Source organism: Dysidea avara, chromosome 3 (genome assembly GCF_963678975.1).
Source record: "Dysidea avara chromosome 3, odDysAvar1.4, whole genome shotgun sequence".
NCBI classification, from domain to species: domain Eukaryota; kingdom Metazoa; phylum Porifera; class Demospongiae; order Dictyoceratida; family Dysideidae; genus Dysidea; species Dysidea avara.
The window spans coordinates 48108883-48130042 of record NC_089274.1 but is presented as its reverse complement, the minus strand read 5'-3'; the positions used below and the strand labels follow the sequence as shown (position 1 = coordinate 48130042).

The window sequence follows — 21160 nt, the reverse complement described above, 5'->3', positions numbered from 1 at the left end:
GTCAGGAGTATTGTAATGATTTTATCATTACAGGGGGTAAATCCCTCCTTGAATACCCTTGGAAAGACCACACTGGTTATGAAGTGCAAGGCTAAAGGACCCATCCCAAGAACTATAGACCTATCACATGTCTATCTATAATCTGAAAACTATTCTCAAGTATTGATATGATTCAATGTCACCTACAAGCTCATGGTTTGCTTTGTTATGAGCAAAAGGGCTATACTTATGGGAGCAGAGGATCAAAGGATCAGTTTGATTGACTGTTTAATCCTAGCACATACTAAGAAATGTTACAAGAATTTATTCGTGAGTTGGATTGAATTCCGCAAAGCTTACAATTCAGTCTCCCATGACTGGATTTTGAAGTGCTTTGATTTGTATGGATTGGGAACAATGGCGGATCCAAGATGGAGCATTTGGGGCAAATGCCCTCCCCCCTCCTTTCCTTTGTGAAGGAACCAAAGCCAACTTCTTTTGATTGAAATAGTAAACCTTGTCAGGTCAAAATCAATTGAAAAATATGCATATTTATTGCAAACTCAACTGAAATCAAAGTCAAAGCAGCTTTTGAAACTGTCATCCAGCACCTTCATGCGTACTAAGTGCCTCTAAAAATAACCATTGTGTTTTTGGTTTTAAAGATATTCATAGCCTTTTAAACAGCTTTTAAGATTTCAAAACCATCCGCAAAGGCCAAAATGGCAAAAATCAACAGTGAGACTCTACTAAGAGGTGATTATCTGCTGCTTCAAAAATATAGTAACTAACTGCTCTCCCCAACCACCTACAACTTAGCCTGTCTGTGCCCCTCCCCTTGCCAACTCCTGGATCCGCCCCTGTGGAACATGTTAGAAGTTGATTTCAGTTGTTAATAGCTCAATGAGTATGTGGAGGACTACTAGTGAGCAAGTACTTGGGAATGTTAACATCTACTGTGGGGGTGATTTGCTACCACCATTGTTGTTTGTACTTTCCTTACTTCCATTGTCTGTTATCCTGAAAGATACTAACAAAGGTTATAATTATGCTGAAGAGGGATCTGCTAATGTTGAATTATTTGTTCTACTTAGATGATGTCAAGTTGTGTGCTAGATCACATGCTGAACTGGAATCCCTGATAACCACAATAGAAAATTTTAGTACCAATATCTGCATGTATTTTGAGTTTGACAAGTGCAGGTCTATGTCTGTTATATGAGGGAAGATGTTTACAGGGCTTGACACTGTTTTGCCAACTGGTATATAACTTGATTTTGAATAAGCTTACAGATATTTAGGGAATCTTGAAGCTGATGGAGTGAAACATGATGCTATGAAAGCTTATTGACTACTGCTTATAAGCCAACAAGTACGTAAGATCCTCCATAGCCATTTAAACAACAAGAATATAATGCAAGCTATAAATTCTTATATGCAATACCTTTGTTGAGAAATTAGATTCAGGCAGAGATATACAAGCTGGATAAAGCTCTTAACTATGTGCAGAGCATTCATTATAGATAGTGACATTGATAGACTTTATGTCCACAGGACCTATGGAGGTAGGGGACTCCTTTCTGTTTCAGACTAAATGGTGGAGAAGTGTACCAACTTGGGATATTATGTGAGCAAGTCAGTGGAGCCACACCTTCAACAGGTTTCATCATGAGAGTGGTTTTCCACTGAGAAACCTCAGTTGCTTAAGTCTCAGTCTGAAGACCGCCACCTGTCTGCATGGAACTGGAAGTTATTATTGTTATTATCAGATTCTATCTGCATCACATGGGAAGCGTGATATATCTGAAATACAAATACTACTGTAAATAGTCGTGTTACATTAAATAATATTGATTATTTTTAGAATGGTAATGGAGTAGTAGCTGGACTAGCCTGGCACTAAGCAGACACTCGCTGGTGGCCCGAAAGTTGCTTGGGAGTGATGGCACTGTCTGGTTAGTTGTGGCTGTTACAGTTGTTACTGTTGTACTTGTAGTAGATGTTTTAAACCTAGAGGAGTTAAATTGTGAGGTAGATCAGTGCGGGCCAGTACATTCGGGACTGCAATGAACAGTGGCGATTCTAGTTAAACGTCACATACCTACAGGGGAGGCCAACCCAGCCAAGTAGGGAACAACATGACTATTGTTGTTTGGCTGTAATATAAAATAGAATTTCAGGATGGTCTGGGGTGCAACCCCCAAAAGCTGCAGAATTCATTTTTGCAATTTGAAGGCTTGAAAACAGCCTAACTAAAATTAAAAAAACAATGCCAATCTATACTGCAATTTTTCCCCAAGATTTAAAAAAAAAAGTCATTTTTCAGCAGGGTGGCCATGGCCCACTTTGTTCCCACACCCCCTCCCCTTAGGATCACCTATGAACTGCAAGACTGCATGGCCCTACATATACCCTGTGAAAGGCTAGACCACTTTTAATGTACGTATTATGCTGGAAGCTTCCACTTGGCTTTTACCACTGGTGACCAGGTTAATCTGCAACTACAGTCAAACTCAAGGTCAAGATAAACTGTCACAGGTCAGTTGGTTAAGATTTTAAGCCACAGGTCACAATAAAACGTCATTCGCTCAAGACTTCGACCATACTCACTGATTCACACTGTGTGTGCCTACGACAACCCCATACTAAAACTGTAAATAGTCTAATTTTCCTCACCAGGGTTGGGTAAAGTAAAGATCTGTAAAACCTGTGTATTATATGGGTATAACAGGATCTACATACATACACTGATTGTGAAGGTGTCTTGATTTTTAGGGTCACATACTGTATGATACTTTGGGACCATTAAGACAGTCCAGTGTTGTAGGCTGGGTGTCCTCATTTTCAAGTGGGGTCAACTTCGCACAACTAAAAATCCTGGATCAATGCATGCCTGTAAATTATCTAGGCAATCATTTCTCTGACTTCGTATGATAAATATCCTTACTGTATACAATTGATGTCAATACCTAAGTGTGAAACGGTAGTCTGGGACCAGTCTAGGGAGAGTGTTTTTCTCAAGCATGTCATGTGAACACTTGGCATCAAAGTTATTGTGCTGGCTGTATTATTGGACCAGCTATTGGCAGAAGAGGTTCCAGGTTTTAAATTTTAGTTTTACTGTGTTTGTACTTTACACTATATAAATTTTGTGAAGAAAAACCAAACCTTTAATTTGTAAAGAACGAAATAGTGACATGCGGCAGTCACCACACCATGCACCTTGCTGCTGACAGTCCTTGTAACCATACGTACGTATAATTGTGGATATTCCTGCAGAGAGGTAGAAGAATCAATTTCTATAGAATATACATTTAGTAGCACTAAAGACCTTATGCAATTCATTCACCAGTTATGTGGGCTCATCCTACATGGTTCACCTACACCTCCTCATTATTGAGTGGCTGTGTCTGCCCTGTGAATAATTAAATAAAGCTACTAGTATTTCACCACTGATACTCTGATTCACATTACTTCACCCACTTTAATGTGTGTATATATAGAGTATGTGAAACATTCTAGTGCGTGCGTGTATGCGTGCTGTGTACACGACACCCTTTTTTCTCTGTTGTGTGCTTGTGTGTTGTGGTAGTGTCACAGTATGTATCGTGTGTGTGGTGGGTGTATATGTGAAATATAGCTAATTAAAAGGCTACACATAATAGCTAGCTGCAGTACTGTTATAGTTTCTGTAACTTCATCTGATATGCTGTGCTAATAGGGATTTGGTAATACCATTGATGATCTTAAGGGCATCACCAAGTACTACATGGAAGTTACTTTCCAAGGTGGGTATAATACATGGTCTGTAGCTTTAGTAATTGCTGTATGTTGATGATGGACATGTAGTCTGATATCGTCCTTGCTTTATACACTGGCAATGGTGGTATGTACATATATATAAGGGAAGATTCAGACTATCATACTGTACGGTGTGGTTCAGTAATTGTTGGCTGAACTTTTACTGGAGCATTTGTATGAACTAAATAAAATTCACATTTGCACTTTATTGAAACTCTCAATATTGAATTCTATGACTGCTAATACTTATACATGTCTGCATTCACTGGTCCGATACAATTATGCTTGTTTGCTTAACTTTGCATAACATTGGCACATTCTAAACAATGGCTATTTTTGTGACGAATATCATGTTTCAATCATGTTTCATATCAGAATGTGCACAGTTACTGATTAATGTCTGTGGATACTTGCATACGTTTTCGTAATGTGTAAACTTTTAGTAGTGCAGGATATCACAGTATGTAGTGTAATAAATATGACTTTCGAACAAGAATCCATAACAGCAAGGCTCTATTACCCAGTGCAATTACTATTAGTTGTTATACAATAAACAGTTTGTTCTCAGCAAGGAGCTTTAATCTGATATGGAGCAAACTTTGGTACCTATTGCGTCAAGCATGTATATGCATGTGCTTGTATATGAAGCATACCCTCCAAACTACGTACATACTGTTAAAGGCATTCTAGTAAGTGCATGGACATACAGCTATAGCATACGTACACTAACACTGTTAAGCTTTTCTCAATATAATTATGTGCTTTTTCATCTTATGTGCAATTGAATTGGGATTTTTTTGAGCCACTGTCCTCTTAAAGCCCTGTACCTTAATGTGTTGCACACCATCCCCCTGAGGCATATGTGGGGCTATTGTTGAGGATTCGACATACCCAAAAGTTGAATGCCCCATAATAGGATTGCCATTACTTTCAAAAAGACTTACCCATTAATGCCGCTGCATTACAATTATATATTACTTCACTTTAAAGGCAACTAGTATTATGTTATAATACATATTAACAAGAATTCATAATATATGTATATATATATACTGAGGAGAGTATCCTACTCTCATATGTCCCTGTAGAAGGGCGTATCATGAAGTTATGACATAACACTTCTGAGTTTGCCAGTTTTTCTTTGTATAATTAATGATGTCATTAGTTTAACATCGATTGAACGCGTGCCTGGCCTGACAACATTGATAGCAACCAAATTAACTCCAACTCCAAGCGTTTCTCACCGAACTACAATCGTTGCTTCATGGGTTAAGACTGCTTCATAGGCATTTCTTGCTAGGTCATTCATGAATATTGCTATCCTGAGTGTTGTGAGTGTGAAATGGTGCTTACGATTCTTGCACTTTTACGGCTACTCATACATCACAAACCGCAACATTCTGTCATTACATCATAACTTCGCGATACAGCCTTCTACAGGGGGTATAAGAGAGTAGGATACTCTCCTCAGTATATATATATCTCCTCAGTATATATATATATTATGAACACTTGATATTAAACAATGTATAAAGGTACTTCATTACATAATAATATTACAGTAACACCCTAGTTTGTTAGTGGTTCATTACAAATATTATTACAGTACATGCCAGTTAAATAACATATTAGTACTTCGTTAGGTAATAATAATTGTTACAGTATCGAGTAGTAATGCCCTAACTTCAGTAACACACATTACATATAACTATCTGTTAGCCTAAAATATCTCTTTAAAAATGTAGCACACTGTATTACTTTGTTACTGCATTAATGCAATGCACCTAACACTGAATAGGGTAAACCTACCCCACCCAGTTGCAACACAAGGATTTGACACAAAAAATATATATTTTGGCGTTTAATAAACAGTTATAAAATGCCTCATGTTGGGGCAACCATTTTGTGCCAGTTCCCATGTAAAGCCCCACTTATTCCCAAGGAGAACTAAGTGAGGCAATAAATCATAGTGACTTGTGCATTGGGCATGGGATAATTTATGTTACAGTATGGTACAATCTTTAGGTGGATTGGAGCAGAATTCAGCATTACCAAGTCATGTGTATACAAGTAAGTCCTGTCTTAATTAGTTTTTAAGATATCTGGTGATCTTCATTTTGTTCAGCCTGGCACTATTTTTGTTAGACTGCATGACCTTTTCTAACCATCACAATCTATCTGCTACCTCTCAGATTGCATAGATATGTAAAAGGGAAACAAGCAAATATATTTTTACATCCCTTCACAAAAATGTGAGTGGCCATATTTTAGGCAACAGTAGGAACAGTTACCAGACATTATCATGAAGAGACTGCAACTTCAAAAGATCCTGGTTGTACAGAATTTAATATGTGCATAAACCGTTTAGCAATTAATTTGTATATACAGAAAATTTGGCAAGGAATTATTTCTCTTATATCATCAATTTGCTAAATAGCTGGTGTAGCTTGTAAACCCAATTTCAGGAGTGGCACTTACTTTGTAGCATGCATTTCAGTCAGTGGCAGAATACATTGTTCTTGGAAGTACTTGAAGAAAAATAAAGAATAATGGGCTACCACCTGGCAAACCTGAGGAGAATTAAGTTGGAAATGACATCAGAAATGTGGGGAAACCAAGGGAAGATCTGTAGTAGTTTATTTTGACAAAGATGGAGTTAATATTGAAAGCTATTATGTTGCTGAGGATAGTCCCACAGACATTTTTTAGTGAAAAATGTTAGGATTTTTTGTGCCAGCAGCATTTGCAAGGTGCTTCACACAATTTCTTATACTGATGCATCACATGTATCTGTCTGGGGTTGTAGCGTGATTCGAAGGGTCCGTGACGTTGGAGCACCGGACTAGAGACTCGCCTCGTGGCACCACATACACGCCATATTGAATTATTGCATCAACCTACATGCGTGCACATGACAAAACCTAAATACACACAAAGTAGCCTAAATAATATCCTAAATACAATTATGCTATAGTGTCTAGTTCTCGACATCCTCTGGGGGGCAGCCTAATCTAGCTGTCCATTCCAACAGACGGGTTCTTGCCTTCCTTGCCGTTGCTCGTTGTGGGCGATCTCTTACTGTATCTTGACTATTTTGGGTTATTGGTTCTGTTGGACTGCTGTGTTTTGATTGATCATCAGGAGGGAGCGAGACTTCCAGAGGATATAGTCTGCTGATTGGTCTGGATGTTACACGGTTACTAGTTCGTACGTTCACTGCTCGAACCAAACCATCATTTCCTTGTATGAAGCTGTCTATAATGCCGAGTCTCCAGTGTAGTCTAGGTCCATCATCATGAATCAAAACTACTTCTCCAACTTTCACATTCTGCATGTTCAGGCCTGATGCCTTGTGGAACTCTCTTAAACTAGTAAGATATTCCTTCTTCCACCTTGTCTGGAAATGTTGTAGCAATCTGGCATGATTGGTTAGCCGTTTCCTCACTCGTGACTCTGATACAACATAGTCTGGGTCCTCTAGATCATCCTCATATGAATGGGGCAAAGATGTCATACGTTTGCCATACAACAAGTGCACTGGGGTTAGAGGCTCAACATCGGTAACATCTGAGGACACATAAGTTAAGGGGCGATCATTAAAGGTGGCCTCTACTTCCACAACAATGGTTTCAAGAATCTGCAAGGTGACAAAGCTTCTGCCCAAGGTCTTCTTAAGTGCCTGTTTGGTTAATCCCACTAATCGTTCCCAAAATCCACCATGCCAGGGTGCTCTTTTAGGAATAAACTGCCAGGTAACACCGTGGCCTTCTAGAGCTTGCTTGAGAGAGGTGGAATTGAGAAGCTGTTCCAACTCGTCAGCTGCTGCCAAGTATGTCGAGGCGTTGTCAGACATCATAGTTCTAGGTAATGATCTTCTACCCACAAACTTCCGAAAGGCCAACATAAAGCTCTCCACTGTCATATCCAGTACCACTTCAAGATGTACTGCTCTCGTGGTGGCACATGTAAAGAGGCAAATATACACTTTTCTCTCACCCTCTCCTTCATGAACGTACATGGCTCCAGTGAAGTCTACACCACAAACAGAGAACGGGGTCGGATCTTCTATTCGAGTCTTCGGAAGTGGTGGTGGATCAGGTAGCCTGTAGGGTTTCCCTGTCAATCTTGCACATGTTACACATCTCCTCAATAACTTCCTCACATATACTCTAATGGCTGGAATCCAGTACAATTGACGGATTGCTGTTACTGTTCTGCTAACTCCTGAATGATGAATTCTCTCATGAGTGGCATACACAATAAGCTTAGTGATGTGGTGTCTGGGCGACAGCAAATAGGGGAACTTTTCCAGCTCACTAACAGGCGCATTATGGATCCTCCCCCCACAGCGTAGATATCCTCTGCTATCTAAAAACAATCTGAGTTGCCGTACAAGTAGAGTACGCTTGCGAGAATTTGATGTCAGATTGGTGATCTCTTCAAAGTATTCCAGTTCTTGGGAGGTTTTGATCCAAATCATGGTGGCATCTGAAAGTTCTTTAGCAGTTATGGGACCAGTCAGCTTATCTTGGGAATGCTTTAGATTGTGACCAAAATGAAGGACAAGTACAGTAACAGATAGCAATTTCGTAAGTCGGCTGTAACGGGAGGCATCAATCACTAGATGAATTCCACAAGTCTCAGCAGGGTTAGTAGGTTTGTTGTTAACTTCTTGAGTGTCATCCATATCAATGTTCTGTAAGTGAAGTACATTGACTGGTGACCATGTGGGCCACTGATCTGCAGAGGTTAACCAGGAAGGGTCGTGAAGCCAGAGTTGAGATGACTTCAGCTGCTTTGCTGAAATACCCCTTGTCAAGAGATCCACTGGATTGTCATCGGTGGGTACATAGGTCCAAACAGAAGCAGGGAATGACTGTGTGATCTCTGCTACACGGTTAGCAATAAATGGCTTGGTTGCAGATGTCTCTTTGATGTCATAGATCCAGTGTAGAGTGATCTGGCTATCACTCCACAAATGTACAGTGGTATCAGGTGCCAGGTATAGAGACTGAATGAGGAACTGGGTTAGTCGGGTGGCAATGACAGCTGCTATTAATTCCAGTTTAGGGAGTGTAATAGACCTTACTGGTGCAACTCGGGATCTGGACATCACCAATGCAGCTTGGTCATTGTGCTGGAGGTAGGCCACTGCACCATATGCACATAAACTAGCATCTGCAAAAACATGGATTTGCTTGGAAGAAACAGGGTAGATGTGTTGTGTGAAATAGCATCTTGGATACACACTAGTTGTTACCTCTTGAATGTCAGTGGCTATGTGCTGCCATTTGTCATGAGTTCCTTGATCAACCGGTTCATCCCAGTCCACTTTCTTTTTCCATAGTGCTTGTAGTAACAGTTTGGCCTTGACTGTGATCGGAGTGATAAGACCCAGTGGATCATAAATCTAGGCTGAATCACGTAGTATCTGTCTTTTGGTTACTAGTGGTGAGGATGTGAGTGAAGAGAATGACTTAGTTATAAATCCGATTGTATCATGTAATGTGTTCCAACGTAAGCCTAGTAGACTAACACATGTGTTGGAGTCGTTGGTTTTCTCACTTTCAGTTGTAGCTCTGAGTTTGTGGCTGTTTGATGACCATGAGCGTAGGTTGAAGTTTGCCTGGTTCATTATAGATCTAGATTGGGCATAGTAGTCCATGAGTTGTTGTTCTGAATCACATCCTGAAATGAGGTTATCAACGTAGAGATTGGATTGCATATCCTTAGCCACTGATGAGGAGAACTTCCTCAGATGTAAGTCAAGCGTAGTGTTCAACATAAACGGTGAGCTGGATGTTCCGAATGGCACCACCTTGAAACGGTAGGTAGTCAGAGTCCCAAATGGATTACTGATATCTGAAACCCACAGAAAACGGGTTGAATCTCTGTCTGAATCGTGGAGTCGGACATGTAAGAATGCCTTCTCTATATCAGTGGCAAAGGCAAATTTGTGATGACGGAATCTTATTATGATGGAACACAGATCATTAAGGAATGGTGGACCTACCAGTAAACAATCGTTCAGACTTGCATGTTCCTTACTCTGACGAGAGCTACAGTCGTAGACTATCCTTATTGGTGTGGTCGTCGACTCTTTCTTAACTGGGTGGTGTGGGAGATAGTGAACATTAGCTGGTTGGTCAGTGGATTGCACCTTCTCTATGAAACCACGTGCTTCCTGTTCAGTGATGATACTGTGGTACAGTTGTAGGAGAGATGGAGTCTGTGTTAGACGAGATATTAACTGCCTGGTTCTTCTCTCACAGGTTGTAAAATTGGAGGGAAGCAGTTGATGAACTGATTTCCATGGAAACTGAGCTGTGTAAGTGCCATCAGTTGCTTGGCTGATACAAGTGGTCTGATAACGGTGAATAAAGGTGGTGTCTATCTGTTCAGATTTAGTTGGAGTAGTGCCAGCTTCTTCTATAGACCAAAATCTTTCAAGGTTAGGTTCTTCACAGGTGGCTACGTGCAGGGTGGCAACATTTAATTGTAAAGTTGGGAAAGACATGGGACCAGAAAGGAGGTATCCCAGTTTGGACTGTTGGGTGGTAGGGCCATTACCTCGAATGATCTTATCTTCCACAAATGTCCAATAGTAGTCCGCTCCTATCAAAATCGATACCTGAAAGTTGTGCTCATTAGTGATGGGATGTGCCAGCATTAATCCACGCAAGTGAGGAAAGTTCTCAACAGATTGCCGTAGAGAGTTCTTCAATGGTGCAGCGATAAATGGTACTATTAGCACAGATACCGGCACTCTGTCTCCTGTGTTGGTTTCAATAAGGACTTGTCCCACTGATGTTGGTTGGGGTGGGGAGTATTCAGCACCAAAGGGTGCTATGGCAATATTCTTAGTCTTAACTCGTGTTAATTTGAGTTGGGCTGCTGTCTTCTCAGTGATAAAAGAACGTTGTGAGCCCTCATCAAAGAGAATGTTACCATGTATCCGTATTCCTTTGCCAACAACAGGGGCAATAGCCGTCTTCAGCAGACTAACAGTCACAAGGGAAGAGGAAGAATTGCTCTTGTTACTATGAGCGTCATGAAGAATTGAAGCGGCATTAGCAGCTACTTGTGAAGACTGAGTAGTTGGTGCAACCTGTAAAGATTGACTAGCTGGTTGTACTTGTGTAAGAGTGCCTTGAGTACTAGGTTTGGGGAGTCACTGTCAATTGGTTTACACAAGCTGGTATGGTGTTTGTGTCTGCAATGTTTGCATCGAAACTTGGAGTTACACTGTGATATTTTGTGATTCCCCAAACAGTTGAAGCATAGGTTGGACTTACGAACTATTTCTAGTCGTTTCTGGTGGTCGGTAACTTCTGAGCAGATAGTAGGTGAATGTTCACCTTTGCAATACACACATTGTGCCTTCTTCTTGGCAGCACCAATTGGTTGGCGTCCTCCCTTAATAGCAGCATGGAAAGATGCTGTAGCATGTGTTCTAGCTGTCGATAGACTGGGTGGGGTGTCAGTGGAATATAATCCACACTCTAATACTCTGATCTCCTTCAGCATGGCAGCCTGTAAATCATCAAGTGTCCATCTAGTTTGATCATGGTCCCTTACTAAATTTTTCCGTACAGGTACAGGAAGCTTTCCAAGGATTATTGGAACCAGTAGTGTGCTGTATGATTCCTTGGATACCCCAAGTGATGCAAGACCTCTGATGTGATTTTCTGTGATGTCGTGGAACAGTTGTAAACTCGATAGGTCATTAGTTGGTCCAGGTAATTCTATAAGTGAATGGGTGTGAGCATTAATAAGTTTCTCCGGCTGACCAAAACGCTGTTTCAGGAGAGTTATTGACTGTGTATAATTCAGCTCGGTCAAAGGAAGACCAGATATCGCTCGTGCTGCATCACCTTGTAACTGAGCTTTGAGGTAATTGAACTTGTGTATGGGGCTCAAGGTTGGATTGGAGTTAACTGCAGCCTCAAAGGAGTCCCAAAATGACTGCCAGTTAAGAGGGTCTCCTGAAAATGTTGGTAACTCTAGCTTGGGGAGACGACTGGAGTTGTATAGTTGAGGACTCACTATTGGTGTGGTAGTATGTGTGGTGACTGTCGTAGATTCTGTCACACTAGAAATCGTTGTAGTGTCATGTGATAGAGGTTCAACCGCAGTTGTGGATTCCTTACTAGCTGATGTAGGAGGTCGTGGGTCAACTGGTGGGGGTGAGGAGACTACTCCACTAGATTGAATTGTGGAAGGAGGTGCCGATGAGGAAGCTGCTTCTGAGCTTTGGGGGTGAGGTCTTGAATGTATGTTTATAAATGTGTCTATAAGGTTCACCTTTTCTAAAATTCTGTCCTGTGTGTCTTCTGTCTCTAGGATTGCCTCTTCAAGAGCATCTGCATCTTGTATGAATTCAGTGATTTGTGTGTCCAGCTGGTGAATGGTATCTCGTTTTTTGATTAGAAGTTCTTGAGTGGTCTTTAAGGAGGAGAGCAGAAACTCATCAACAGTTTCACTGGCCATTAATTTCTCCACTTTCTTAAGCTGGCGAGTTACATGGCTCTTGTAGGCGTTTCTGGACTTTTGTAGATGAGTGATTTGCTCCATTGACTGAGTGGTTCCGGTGATTTCAATTGACGCGCACTGTGTACGAAAGGAAGACAGCAACAACAGTTCTACACGGTAAGAATGCTTGCCTTATCGGGTACCATTATTAGGAATGCCACGGTACCACGACGTTTGCGTTTAGGAGTAGAGGGGCTATCTCAGATCGGTAGACAGGTCGTACACACGTAATCTGCTGGTCGTGGAATGCTTGTCGAGTCACAGCACCATTAATGTCTGGGGTTGTAGCGTGGTTCGAAGGGTCCACGATGTCGGAGCACCGGACTAGAGACTCGCCTCGTGGCACCACATACATGCCATATTGAATTATTGCATCAACCTACATGCATGCGCATGACAAAACCTAAATACACACAAAGTAGCCTAAATAATATCCTAAATACAATTATGCTATAGTGTCTAGTTCTCGACAGTATCTGCTTTGTGTTTGTAGTCATGGTAACAGTGTGTGTAGTCATGGTAATGATGTGTATTTGTAGTTATGGTAATGGTGTGTGTTTGTAGTCATGGTAATGGTATGTGTTTGTAGTCATGGTAATGTTTGAATGCAGCTATAATATGAAGGTATCATTTGAGCTGCCATAACTATGACTTTAGCATTGACGTCACGGAAATTCTATAAAGAACCTATGGTATACAATAGCTAGTTAAAACGTTGAATGTGGTGCATATGCAGTTACCAGTGAACAGGAGTGTCCAGGAATTTAATATTTATCAACGTAGACATATTGGTCAATTTGCCCAATATATTGTCAATTTTTCATGCTATTTCAGTATGATACAGTGTAGTAACTAATTAATGCACTCTGTATGAAAATACTTACACGTCTGCTGTATGTTCTTGTTCCATGTAGTTATGTGCTTGTGATGAGCTGCAAAAAACTATTGAGGTAGCGTATTTCATGGCGAAAGACATATCACTTGTATATAACAGACGATGCATCCAACATTGTATAATGTATACAGCAATGTATTTACTTTTTAAGTATAACTTTACATAATGATGACAAACCCATTGTTTAAAATGTATGGACGTAAGTGGTAAACTATGGACCATACATACAGTTTAACCTGAAGCAACGTCTATAGCTTGCTCAGATGCAGTCTGATTTATGGGTGATCACATGCACGTTGTATAGCTACAATAATTGTTTATATGAATGTGTACTATATGTATAACAAAATCAAAGCATCAATGATTTATGAATTTGCAGGCTATATGGGCACTAATTTTGGTACTACTTATTAGAATTTAATTTATTGTGGAGTAATTTATAAGATTTAAACTAAACATGACTTTCACTGCAATCTTATACTGTGTTTTCACAATTACATCTTCTGGAGAGGGCTAGTTCTAGGTTGATCAGTTCCTGTGGTAGATATAAGTCACATACTACTGTTCACCACAAGAGCAAAACATCCTGCAACACTGCATGCAGTACTTTCCATTTCTTTCTTGATTTCCAGCATTTGGTGATGCCTTAATATTACATGTGGCAAATTTGCTTGTGGTGAAGCTTTTGTCTTCGCATGTCCCCCAGACAGGCAAAAGAAGTACGTAGTTTCTCTCAGGGTATTCCAGCAAGTGCATGGACATGCAGCTGTAATATACAGTAATTTTTATACGTAGTAACTTTCCTATCTACTTCAATATAATTATGTGCTTGTATGTCTTATGTTGATATGCAATTGAATTAGGAATATTGAATTTTTATCTGCAGTCCTGTACCTTTACATGTGCTTACAGAATTAACTTTACATCATGTTATAGTACAATTGTTAGGTAAGTTGGTGCAGAATTTGGGATAGCTGAGTCAGTCAAAGTCACATGTATACACCAGTAAGCACTGTCTTATTTAGCTTAAAGATATCTGGTGACCTTTAATTTTCTCATCCATTTTTCTTAGACTGCATGACATTTGAAAAGGTCTGAAACTGTCAATTATAAAATCTGACATTTTATCTGCTAATAATCCCTCTCAAACTAGCTAGATATTATGTAAATTGGGAAACAAGATATTGGTGAATTTTCCTAAGCATGTCTGTATACTTCTCTGTTGCAAAAGTGTGAACAACCACAATTGTGGAGTGGGCTGGGGTTGCTAAGCAATAGTGCTAAGGAATTACAGACCAGGCATAATAAGGGGTTGGAAAATTAGAAAAATTACGGTATTGGTTGTGGACCACTCTGAATATTAATTTGATCTATGTATTGCCATTTTCATTATATATGACATGTCTACACAGTCAATATACTCTGCATAAAGATGCTTCCATGTCTGGTGTGTGTACCTATGTTCTTGTTCCATATGCATGTATAGTTGAGGTTTTGTGATAAAGATGCAGAGTGTTTGAGACTGTGTCATCTTTCATGTCAAAGAGAATACGACCATAGTATCTCTTACTTGCAGAATGTACCCAACGTATGATATTGATATTTTGTATTACAGTAAATTTTTTACAGTTGATTACAAAATTCATTGCTTTAGTACAATTTATTATCATCAACTTCTTGTACTTTTGTGTACACGTATTGTTATAATGTTATAGAAGTTAGAGGGCAAACAAAATAGTTGTATATGTATAGCTAGTGTCTCCACTGTACACATTAACAGAACCCCGGGGTGCTTTCATTGTTTGCTTGTTATTTCCTAGGGCAGGTCCCACAAGTGTATCCTCAAAATTTGTATGTGTACATGTATATAGGGAAACATGCAGTACACACAGCTAATTTGGGAAAACTATTACTATTGCTTTGTGTAGTATGAAGGTGATACATTGATCTAGTGAAACTTGGAAGGATATAAGACTCCCAACCGCCTTTTGCACATCCGGTCACAATATATTCTCAATAGAACTGTCCACGCAACCTTATATCAAGTCAAGACAAGTGGTCCTGAAATGTACATTTCTCAGTCAGTGTATTATTGTGAAAGGCTGTTATAATATAATGTCATACATGTACAGGTGAATGCACAATTAGATTGTATTATTGGTATTACAAGCATGATATCACATACTCTAATATTGCAATGCAGCAATTATGATTGTACGTAGCTATAGTGCATGCCAGTTTCTCACCTTCAATATTTTAGTCATAGCACATACTATAATCTCAGAGTCTCACATTATATATGCCTGTACTTAGCTATGTGTATATTATATACGGTATGGGATTAACTCTCTTGTTTTGATTGTGAGCTTCATATAATTGTATAATATGGGGATCAAAGCTGCTCACCAGCAAGCATATTTTATTGAGTTGGAATAGTATAAGTGACTGTATGTCCTACATAACTATATAATTTATGTAAGTGTAATATGGTGTACAGTACGTGGATCCTACTTTCTATTATCTGGGTACCTCCTTTGTCTGGACAGCCCAGCTTAAATGTGGCTTGTAGTGTATTGACTATGATGTAGATTAACGTATACAAGGAGAGAGTTGCTGTTTACTTGTTTGGTGGCTTGTTTATTCTACTAGTAATATATAACTACCACTAGTGATAATGTTTTTACAGCCCAGGGACCAGAGTGACCACGAATGCTATGTAGTGACTTCCCCTCTACCCACTAAACTGCATAGTACTTAAGTAACTTAACATTACTTGCATTTAAAATAGTCACTTTAGCATAATAGCATTTTATTCTTGGTTGCGGACATTTCTGAGATACAGATCTAGATGATAGCTAGCCTGGATAAGAAAGGTTCCACTGTATACTGAACAGATCTTGGAACTACAATACAGAACTGTAATATAACCTAACAATACATACGACTACATATGCCTAGTATGCATGAGCAATAATTCGTAATATATGCTGAAATTTCTGGACCACTTGCTGTCTTCTTGAAATTTCATTCTGTATGGATCTGTGAGAAGGCTAAGTCAGTAAATAGAGGAGGAAGTCAGAAACATGTAGCTAAAACTGTGTGGAATGTAAAATCCCAGACCCCTTGATCCCTAGCGACATGCAATCTAGGCATGCCAAAACAGATATTGATAGTGACAGGTCTCTTTATAAGATTGTGTGGATTGCTCTGTTGTGGATGTATATAACCCAGCAGTTCCACATCTAAACAGGCTATATAATGTTGTTTCAGAATTACGCATGCTGATCGTCTGTAAGATCCATACTATTATAAGTACAGAACTCTACTCCCCTACTTGTATTAGCTCTTGGTATTATTTACCACAACACTTCTTATATCCAGACTTTTTAAACAACAAGAATGTTATCAGTATGTGAAAACCACACTTAACAGTAAGTACATTGCCATACAAACTATTACACAATGTTGGATGCATTGTCTCTTCTACTTCTTTCACTATGAAATAAGTTAAGCTTCATCACAGGCACATACCTACACATGGAGCAAGAGCATAAGTACACATATTATAGCAGACGTGAAAGTATATTCATACAGAGTACTTGCTATACTGTATTATACTGTAATGGCAGAAATTTGATGGGTTATGTATTTTGGAAAATTGACCAATATGCCTATCAATTTTGAATTCATGGAACCTCTTGTATGCAGATGTTTGCAATAACTGCATACACTAGCTACTGTATACCATAGGAATTTCTGTGGTGTGAAAGCTCAAGTGATAGTCATGGCAGCTCAAGTGATAGTCATGGCAACTCAAGTGATATCTACATCCAACTGTTACCATGACTACAAACACACTGTTACCATGACTACAAAAATACAGTAGATATATATTATGGGATGCATCAGTAGAAGAATTTGCAAAGCACTTTGAAAATACTGTTGGCACAAAAATCCTAACATATTACACTACTGGCTGCAGTATGGGACCATCCTCTATAGCATATCTTGTAATATTAACTCCATCTTTGTCAGAATAGATACAGGTCTCCCCTGGCCCTTGAATTTCTCCACATATCTGGTGTCAAACTTAATTTTCCTTAGGTTTGCTGATTCAATATGCTAGCAGTAAATTGTTCAGTAATCCAAAATTTAGATGGCAACCTACAATATTCTCTGTTTTTCTTTAAGTACTTCCAAGAACAATGCATTCTGCCACTGACAGAAATGCATGCTAACGTCACTCCTGAAATTGGGTTTAATACACCAGCTATTTGGCAGATTTAAAATTTGATGATATAAGAGAAAATGTCAATATTAATTCCTAGCGAAATTTTCCATGTAACTATACTAAATTAATTACTAAATGGCTTTATACACATTAAAATCTATACAGCCAGAAGTTGCAGTCCCTTCATGATAATGTCTGGCAACTGTTGCCTAGATACATATCTAGCCATGCAATTATGGCCACTCACATTTTTGTAAAAGGATGTACTCAGATATGTGCTATAGAAACATTAGTATAAGGGAGATGACTGGCAGATACATTTTGACTGTTTTAAATTATTTAAAAAGGTCATGCAGTCTAAGAAAAATAGTGCCCAGTTGAACAAAATTAAAGGTCACCAGATACCTTAAAACAAGACAGGACTTACTTGTGTACACGTGTGACTGTTGATAAAGCCGAATTCTGCTCCAATCTACCCAATAATTGTACCACAACATGATGTAATGCAAAATTCTGTAATGTATAATGCACCAGTCAATATATTGCCCCACCTACTCCCATAGGTGGGGCTTTACAGGGATACTGCATGACACATAATTGTTACCCCACCATGAGGCATTATACAACTGTTTATTAAACCATTTAAGCACCCAAATGTTTTTTGCTGCTACAATATGTATGACATCAAATCCCTGTGTTGTAACTGGGGCTTATGGTGGGGATTTGACATGTTAGGTTTGCCAAACTATGACTTTAACGTGAGTCAAATCCCCACCAATAGCCCCATATATCCTCAGGGGGATGGTGAGGCAATACATTAATAGGTGTATAGGTACAGGGCTGATTGAATAGTCTTGTGTGGCCAGACAGCTTTTTTCTCTTTGTCATTGGGTTTTATTGAGAAAAAAGGTCTAGAACACCATGCTCATCTTGATTTGTCACAAGGTCCTGAATGACTGATAGTTGATTTGATCTATGGTAGACTCCAAGGCAGCTTTAGACATCGATGATTTGTAAATACATGTTTGTAATTTATGGATGCAAATAGCTACTATTTGAAATGTATCACGTTTGTTTGGTTAACACCACCCAATTATTGAGGTAGAGTCAAGAGTCAAGACAAGCGTGCATGGGATTTGAACCCTATTTTCTCCCTATCCAATGACACAGAAAAAAGAGTGGTCGGGCCATGCAAGACTACTGATTAAAGTAGGAGAGCAACTAGCACATGAATTGCACATAAGATAAACAAGCACATAATCATATTGAAGAAACTAGGAGAGCTATTGAATATAAAAACTAGTGTATATTATAACTGCATGTCCGTGCACTTGCAGGAAAGTCTTCAGAGAAGTAATATGTATTTCTTACCTGGAGGGCATGTGGAGAAGGCTAAGCCTACCGTACGCAAGGAAATTTTGATGTCAAAATTTTTTGATGAATTTGACGAATCGGTTTAATTTGTAAAATTTAAATTCGTCAATTGTTTATAAACGCCCTTAAAAGTACAGGTTTTGCCTACAATTTCTTGATTTTCGTCAACATTTTATTCATCAAATCTGCTAAAGTCTGAATTCGTCAAATTTTTTTCTTACGTCAAAATTTCCTTGCGTACAGTATCTGCAATGTCATGGTATAGTACCCATAAATTAAGTGATTAGAAATTAAAATAAATTGCTGCTGCAGTTTTTACCATGTAATCAACTTAACATACATAAGCATGACCCTCCTCAAAATGTGAGACTACCGTATGGAGGGAAACTTTTGCGCCAGCAAAAATTAGATAAAATCAGCAAATGACCATAACATTTTTATTTTCCCCATCCAATTTATTTTGCTCACAATGAAAACAGCTACTCTTTGTGGCTTGCTTACTAGCATGTAACCAAGGTTAATTTTAAGTGTGTATACCCTACTGCTGATCTAACCAAGCAGTCAACTCTGCATCACCAGGCCAAGGACCACTAGGCTATCAAACCAGTGCCATTGATCACTGAGCTAAGTAGTACACACGCGGTAGCCTTGAACCTTGGAGTCCAGACAAAGCACAAGTACTACCATATTCAATATTAGAGAATGGGTAGCTACTGTAATTGCTGCATATGTAGTCTTGAATATAGCATACGCCATACATGGCACACCAGGGAAAATTTGGCGAATGAAGCAAAATATCACAGTTGGCAGAATAAAAATTTGGCAAACTGTTAGCAAAGCCCATGTCCCTTTACAAATCGTACCTCTGCCAAAGTTTCCCTAGTAGTGTGAATTGAAATACATGCATGGGACTCACTTATTCACTCCAACATATTTTCTTTTATAGCAGCCTTTCCTATAAAACATAAAATCACTTTATAACAAGCAACAGGTACAGAATGTATGTATCAACACAATATATTTCACTCTACGTATATGAGGCTATAGCTCCTTGACTCTTATTAAAGGAGGAGGCCACATATAAAGCAAATCGTTCATTGTATAATTAAGTGGGTATTGTAATATGTAATGCATGTATGATTAATTGAACACATACGTAGTGCATACATGATTATTTGAACACAAAACTCTAACCAAAAGCCCCTCTGATGTGGATTCTTGCTCTAACCAATGTTCAAAAATTAAGGTACAGCCATATTGATTACACCACATACTCAGGATTTCCTGCGCTACTACAGTTTACACATTATGAAAACATATGCAAGTACAGTACCCTCAAACTGGGTATATATCTATGTATAGTCACATTTCAAGAATCAATAACTGTACACATTCAGATATGAATGTACGAAACATCAATGATAACTTATTTGTCACAAGAATAGCCATTGTTTAGAATGCATTATTCACAATAGTATCAAATCAGTAAAATTAATGTAGAAATCATGAAAGTAATAAGCAGTCTTAGTATTCGCTATTGAGAATTTCAATAAAGTGCAAATTATATTTACTCCATGTTCACAAATTTCTTCAGTCACTGTCCAGCCAACAATTATTGTGTCACACGTTTGTCTGAATCTCCTTATACATAATATACCACCATTGCCAGTGTACAAATGCATGGCTCTATACTCACCTTAACAAGTGTTCGTTGATTTAAGCCTTGATAGTGAAATGTGGCACTTGTCTTGACTTTTAAAAGACATCTATGTGTAACAATAAAATGCATGTGGGCATAATTATCATCAGAGTACAGTGTACATAATTGCACATACCTCCTACAATATACACTGCACGTTAAGTGCAAAATATGCATGGTACATGAAGTTTTACCACCATGTTTATCCTAATGATCCACATGTCCAGACCACAGTTACTATAATAACAGATCATGTACCACACCCACCTTGGAAATTAATTGCCACTCTCAACTATGTACTTGGAAATAGATCATCAGTCATTTCACACACTTATCATCAATTTCCTATTATACAGTGTATCAGATTAAGTTTATTGTTAAAAGGAAACTTAACAGTACTGCGGCTAGCTATCATGTGTAGCCATTTAATTAGCTGTATTTTACACACATACAGTATACACACACGCTACAGGTGTGTTACCATTAAAAAATCAATTACAGGCTTAATTTGGATACATATTCAACTGTTTAGCAGTACAAAGCTGTTAGGTAACTTGCAAGTACAAAAGTGTGCTTACAACTCTATGTACATCAGAGGTACATGCTTTCAGAGTGGAACATAGATGCTCAGGTGCTGTTGGGAATTTGA

The 21160-nt window shown here is 38.8% G+C and overlaps 2 long non-coding RNA genes across 4 annotated transcripts; one reads left to right on the top strand and one right to left on the bottom strand.

Moving 5' to 3' along the window:
- Positions 1 to 1708: 1708 nt before the first annotated feature.
- LOC136251379 (uncharacterized) lies at positions 1709 to 13485 on the top strand. Of its 2 annotated transcripts, XR_010699063.1 has the most exons (4): positions 1709 to 1934; positions 3701 to 3767; positions 5806 to 5850; positions 13227 to 13485. It is a non-coding gene; the product is annotated as an uncharacterized lncRNA (long non-coding RNA). The 2 variants fall into 2 exon arrangements; XR_010699061.1 differs by lacking the exon at positions 5806 to 5850.
- Positions 13486 to 16573: 3088 nt separating this feature from the next.
- Positions 16574 to 20847, bottom strand: LOC136251380 (uncharacterized). 2 transcript variants are annotated; one of them, XR_010699064.1, is made up of 4 exons: positions 20779 to 20847; positions 20509 to 20578; positions 19729 to 19767; positions 16574 to 16738 (listed from the first exon to the last, which is right to left on the bottom strand). It is a non-coding gene; the product is annotated as an uncharacterized lncRNA (long non-coding RNA). The 2 variants fall into 2 exon arrangements; XR_010699065.1 differs by having other exon boundaries at positions 20706 to 20799.
- Between the last annotated feature and the right edge of the window lie 313 nt (positions 20848 to 21160).